Source organism: Eurosta solidaginis, chromosome 4 (genome assembly GCF_040869045.1).
Source record: "Eurosta solidaginis isolate ZX-2024a chromosome 4, ASM4086904v1, whole genome shotgun sequence".
Taxonomy (NCBI): domain Eukaryota; kingdom Metazoa; phylum Arthropoda; class Insecta; order Diptera; family Tephritidae; genus Eurosta; species Eurosta solidaginis.
The window spans coordinates 72434538-72441265 of record NC_090322.1 but is presented as its reverse complement, the minus strand read 5'-3'; the positions used below and the strand labels follow the sequence as shown (position 1 = coordinate 72441265).

Below are 6728 nucleotides of genomic sequence, written 5' to 3'. Positions count from 1 at the left end.
CAGCGAATGTTACATATGTGTCGCCTTGCCTCACTCAAAAGCAATTTGTGCGCATAGTTGATACCGAACAACCACACACACGCATTTTTTGGTAAACAATTTTACTTTTGTTTAAACAATTTGGCTGATATAAGAAAGGAATCACGAATTTTTTTAATGCAGAACGAAGGTAAATATTTCAAAGTTTTACTGAAAAGTAGAATTTTTTAAGTCCATCCATCCGTTTATGAGTTATAGCTGTGTAAACAAAAATTTTATGATTTTTTACTACATTTTGACAATTTGTCACGCCTCTATAGTATATACCTTCAATTTTATATTAACTGTACCATCTCCCGTAGCTAGGTTTTCAAATGCAAAAAGCCGTTTTAAAATCGGAGCATTCTGTGTGAAGTTATGTGCGTACACAGCATTTAGCGACTTTATTTTATAAGATTTATAGATATAGATAGATAGATGTAGATAATCCAGTTGATTATGTTTTCAGTTTCACTTTTAGTGATGATGCAGGTAATGAAAAAGATTACGGAATTTACATGAAGTTGTAATGCAATTATACGAAGTATTTGAATAGAGTAATTCCAGCAGATTTTGGATAACGGGTGAATCGTATGCTGGTAAATATGTACCGGCATTAGCATATCACATACATTTGGTACAAAATGCAATAGACGCACGTGTTTATATACCACTGAAGGATTTAGCCATTGGTAAAGACCTTTCAAATCCATTTCATCAACTCAAATATATTGATAGACGATCATGGATTACAACAGTTCTATGAACAAGAAGAAAAAGGTAAAAAATGCATAGAGCAACATGATATGAAATGCGCATTCGAAATTTTTGATCGTCTTATAAATGGTGATATTGCGAATGGTTTCATAATCTAACCGATTTTAATTATTACTATAACTATTTGAAAATTCATAGTGACGCGCCCGCTGATGGAAATAAAGTGGACAAAATTTTTGAAGAAGCGCAATTATTAAATGATTATACTATTTGCATTTGCAGTTGGATATAATAGTTGCGTTTCCTTTGACACTAACTACCTACATAAATCATTTGAAATTCGCTGACGTTGACGGCCTGATAAATAAAGAGTGACAAAACATATGGTTTGGACTATGGAAGCTGAAATTTCAGGATACAAAAAACATGCTGGTCACTTCATTGAGATCTTGGTACGCAACGCAGGGCATATGATGCCTGGGGATCAACGAAAAAGTAGAAGAATAAGCAAGCGGTAAATTTTTTTTCCGCATTTTTATATTGTAAAAGGTGAATTTCGCACGATAAAAACGCGAAAACAACGCTTAAAAAATCATAACATATTACTGGACACCATCTGAATTTAAAAAAAGTGGACAACAAGCACTGTGGGAGTATCAACACAATCCTGATGCAGCAGTCAACGTCTCAACCGATGCGCAAAAACAAGTGTTCCTGCAAATGACTGCACTCATATAGGCAAAGCAAACCCTACCTTTGTTGTTGTACTGCATTCACACTGTTGATTTTCTTTTTCTTTTGTGGTGCTATTCGCTCTGCTTCTTCTGTCTGTGACGTAGTGCTAAATTTTTGCGCCTGTTTAGCATCACCACTGTTTTGCATTGGTGAGTGAGAGAAGAAAGAAAATGGGTGGCATACGTAAGGAGGAAGAATACTGGCAGATAAGCTGAAGAGGCAGTGCTGCCATCGCGTTTAGTTTTAGTTATTTGTTATTATAACTAGAGTTTATATAAATTTTTAGAGATTATACATACATATAAACGTTATTATAAGATAACGTTGTTATATAATTAATGTATATGCTTGTGATAATATCACAAACAATATACATCCATAATGCCAGCAGAATGTAAAGAGTGTACAGCGAAATTGCTGCAGATAAATGAAATGATAGCACGCTCTGATGGGTGTGGTTATAGTTTTTCCATCAAATGCGGTAACATAAAAAAAAACGAGATATAAAATAATCTCAGAAAATTTTAATTTAAAATGGTTTTGCAATCAATGTACTTTGGCAGATACAAATACAAAGTTCATTGAGATCAAACGCCTTATAAACAAAAGTAAGCAATCCAAGGGTGTTTGGGTGTCCTTGAGGGGGGTGTTGCGTTTTGCGCACGCCAGCGCCACCCCAAAGCGTCGACTCGTAGGTGCTTAGCACCCTCCTCACGGGGTAGGGGGGAGCCTCCTCATGGTGACACCTGGTAACGCTTCGGCGGCGAATTCGAGCGGCGACCTCTTTCCCACACCCCAGGACCTATTTCCTGCCTTTTTCCCATCCCGGCCCATGCCCTATCCCACCACCCTAAGCCAAGGTGTTGAGGTACCCGTGCCGAGGGCTGAATGGCCAGCGGGTGGATATTGAATAGCTGGTCTCGAACGGTCCCCTCCGATGCCCGGGCAAGGTCGGAGGTATAAGTGCCTTCTCTACGCATGCCGGCTGTGCGGACGAGTGACCAACCCTTTCCGTGCATACTCGTGGGACCAAAAATTATGAACTTTTTAAAAAAAAATGATGACAACACAAAAAAAGACAACCAAGACATGGACGACAATATGACTAAGACGGTAACGACAACGACGTCACTTACTTTAACAAGGACGGACTCTAGAACGGATGTAGGGGACGGAAAAACTGACTCCTCGGATGTGGAGTTCCTATCTTCAAGTCAAGACACTGACGCAACACGTGGCGGGAACAGTACTGTGGGCAACGGTACTCCGCCGCGCAGTCAACAATTTTCGACCGCTGCTAGGAAGCAGCGGGAAACAGCCAGCAAGGCACGGTCGAAGGCATTACTTGGGAGAAGGCGGTATCAGCTAGCTCTGTCTGTCCAGGATAGGATAGAGCGGATCAGGGCAAACGGTACCGTCCATCCCAAGGATGCGGAGGAGCGTGTTACTTTCCCGGCGGTGGTGGACGAGTACAGGGCGTACTTGGAAGCCGAAAACAGAACCACCGCCGGTAAGAGGAACCGGTCTCTGGAAGAGGCCCCTAGCACCTCAAAGAGGAACCGGTCCATGGAAGAGGCCCCTAGTGCCTCCAAAAGGAGCAAAATTACCGGTGGTAACGCCTCGGTATCAGCCGGAGCGTTGGGAGGGGCCAGAACTTTTTCAGAAATGGTTCGGAGTAACCTTCAAGTTGCGCTAGTGGATGCGACCACCAACAGCGACAAGCCCGTTTTGGAGAAGTGGGGGGAGCTAGAGGCAAGACTGTCTCAGATGGTCGTTGACTTTTTCATGGCCAACCCGGAGGGTAGTCTCCCCTCCTTCGACTCGGCGGAGGTTGTTCGCGGGTACTGGGTGGTCAAATACGAGGACCAGCAGTCCAAGGACTTCTTGGGGAAGTGAGTTCTGGCCCTAGGGGAGGTCTGGGAGGGCTTAAGGATTAAGCTCATCCCGGCCGCCGATATACCAAAAAGACCCCGAGCTCGGGTATGGATCCCGAGAATGAGAATAGACAAAGGGACGCTGTTGAAGTATTTGCGGGCTCATAACCGCGATGTGCCCATGGAGGACTGGGTAGTCATCAAGGCAGAGGAATCGCGACAGAACAGCCTCTCTTTCATGCTCCTGATATAGAGGATAGCATTACTCCGCTTGAAAAAGCGGACTTCACCCTCCGTTTCGGCGTGCGGCGCGCACAGGTGAAAATCCTCCGGTCCCCTCAGGAGGAGGAGGAAGAACCGGATGAGGTCGACGATGCTAACAAACGCCTGGAGAGCCTGCAGCTCGCCGACCAAGAACCTGGACCCTAATAGTTCCAACGGGTCTAAAGGTTGTCCAAATTAACCTCCAGCACTCTAGGCTGGCCTCGGACAACCTTGCCGTCTTCCTACTGGAGGAAGACGTTGATATAGCCCTTTTTCAGGAGCCGTGGGTGTGGAACACCCAGGTGAAAGGCCTCTCAATAAAGGGATACTCTACGTTTTACAAGCGCGAGGACGGTAAGCCTAGGACATGCGCTTTGGTAAAATCTAACTACAATGTTTTTCTTGTTTCTTCTCACAGCTCTTCGGATCTGATAACGATTTCGCTAGAAACAGCTGACGGAGTCAGCATACTAATTGCTCCTAGCTACATGCCGCATGACAAGGACGCTCCACCGGAGGAGGTCCGAGCCTTGATGCAGGACTGGAGATCTGCAAACATTGTGCTGGAATGTGATGCCAATTCCAGGCACTCCCTATGGGGAAGTAAGGAAATCAACACTCGGGGTGATTCACTCTTCGATTTTATCATTAATACTGACCTAGTAGTATGCAATCGGGGAAACACACCCACCTTTGTATTTCCAACCACGGACACATTCAACGGTGGGAGGAGGTGTTAGATGTCACGCTACTAAGCGGAAACAGTAATATTCGAGTAGACAGCTGGAGGGTATCAGATAGTCAGTCGTTTTCTGACCACACGAGGATACTATTCAATATCTGCCTTACTGTAGAAATTCCTATTCCCTATCGTAATCCAAAGAGGACCAATTGGCGAAAGTTCGTCAAAGTGGTAGGAAATAAGCTAGGTAGGCATTTGGCACAGGAAATTTCATCAGTGGAGGACCTTGATGCTAACAGTAGCAAACTGGAGGAGGCCTTAGGGTCTGCCCTCCGGATAGCTTGTCCAACTAGTTTTAGTAAAAAGGAATACCCCCTGGTGGAATTCCAACCCTTTTATGCTCAGGAAAGAGACTAGCAAACTATTCAACCTTATCCGGTTAAATGGAAACTGGGAACCATATAAAGATAATCTCAGGTGCTACAAAAAAGCTCTTCAGAAGGCAAAGACGGAATGCTGGAAAGAATTTTGCTCTTCTATCGAGTCAACTAGAGAATCTTCGAGAATTGTTAAGATTCTCTCGAAGGAAAAATCCTGCCCATCCTTCTGGAGGAAAGATCATGGTCAAGGAGCTCCGCTGAAACAGTGGAGCTGCTGGCAAAAACGCACTTTCCAGGCTGTAGTTCCAGCCAAATGGAACCGAGGGAGTATACAGGGGTAATACTCTCCCTCCGGTTAATAAATGAACTTATAACGGAAAAAAAGATAGAGTGGGCTATCAACAGTTTTTCGCCATACAAATCCCCAGGACCGGATGGCATTTTCCCAGTGATGCTACAAAAACTAGCTGTCTGGTGATTCCCTGGATGGAACGCATCTTTAAAGCCTGCAATCGACTTAATCATGTGCCCCTGAATTGGAGAGGGACCAGGGTGGTCTTCATCCCAAAAGTCAATAAAAGGGGACATGAAAAGCCTAAGGACTTCAGACCCATCAGTCTATCGTCGTTTGTTCTAAAAACGTTTGAAAGACTACTGGACGGCCACATTCGCGGTAGGTTGGATACCTCGGGGCTGTCAACAGCCCAAAACGCCTATCTCAGGGGCCGCTCAACAGACACCGCTCTACATGAAGTGGTCCACAAGGTAGAGTCGTCCTTCGAAAACAAACAATTTACCCTGGCTGCATTCTTGGACATAAAGGGAGCTTTCAATAATATCCAGCTCGAAGCAATATAAGGCGCCGTTCATGTACTCGGAATAGAGGACCCTATCGTAAACTGGATAGGGACGGCTCTGCGGTCCAGAATGATAAGCGCTAAACTGGTGGCTAGTGAGGTCACAGCATATCCATGGAAAGGGACCCCTCAGGGCGGGGTCTTGTCACCACTGCTCTGGCTTTGCCTTATAGACAACATACCTCGGTAACTCAACAAGGATGGGGTTAAAGTGGTGGCCTACGCGGATGACGTAGTAATACTGGTATCTGGTCTGTGTCCCAATGTGATTATTGGGATCATGCAGGGATCACTGAGGAAGCTGAGCAGTTGGGCGGAGACCACCGGACTAAGCGTTAACCCCTCAAAGACGGAACTAGTGCTCTTCACCACTAGGACGAAAATCCCAAGTTTTAAGTTTGGGGGTGATCACTCAAAGATTCGACATCTCGGTTTTCATGGACGGATCCAAAATGGCTTGCAGAGTGGGAGCGGGAGTGTTTGCGACTGTCCCGTCCACGTCCTTATGTATGCGGCTTCCCGACTCGGCAAGTGTGTTTCAGGCTGAGATTTTCGCTATCCGAGAGGCGTGCAAAGCGTCAATGGATATCAAAGGTAACGGTAACAGAGTAGCTATTTTCTCCGATAGCCAGGCGGCTCTTGGGGCACTCGGGTCAAAGACGATATCATCAGACCTGGTTAGGCAGTGTAGGGAGAGCGCTATGATTCTGGCGAGCCGGCAGATCGTTACCCTGAATGGGTGCCGGGGCATCGAAACATGAGCTGGCACGGCGTAAAGCGGCTCTTTATGTCTCAGGAGCGAAGGAGGTCCTTGCACCCCTGGGACTCATCAAGGGTCGCATCTCCCAGCACTGGTTGGGGGAGGCCAACAATAGGTGGAATTGGCTGCGCACCTGTAGAGTTTCGAAAAACGATCGGGAGCTGTCCTTAAGATGAACAGAAGAGATATATCCAGAGTAGTTGCGGTGCTCACGGCATTGGATAATTGGGGTACATGCGGCACGGATGGGACTGGAACACAATACCTCCTGTCGCAGCTGCAAGCGTCCGGAGGCGGAGGAAACGGTTGAGCATCTGCGGTGCGAATGCCCAGCACACTGTCGAAGCAGAATAAAGTTTCTTGGAAAGCCCTTTTTCGAAAGCCTCCCAGAACTCAAAGATGTTAGGGCGGGAGAGCTTCTCATATTCACAAACTCCACGG

General features: G+C 45.9%; 1 pseudogene; it reads left to right on the top strand.

Annotated features, from left to right (window-relative positions):
- Positions 1-396: 396 nt before the first annotated feature.
- On the top strand, positions 397-1473 carry LOC137247621 (venom serine carboxypeptidase-like; annotated as a pseudogene).
- The last annotated feature ends 5255 nt before the right edge of the window (positions 1474-6728 follow it).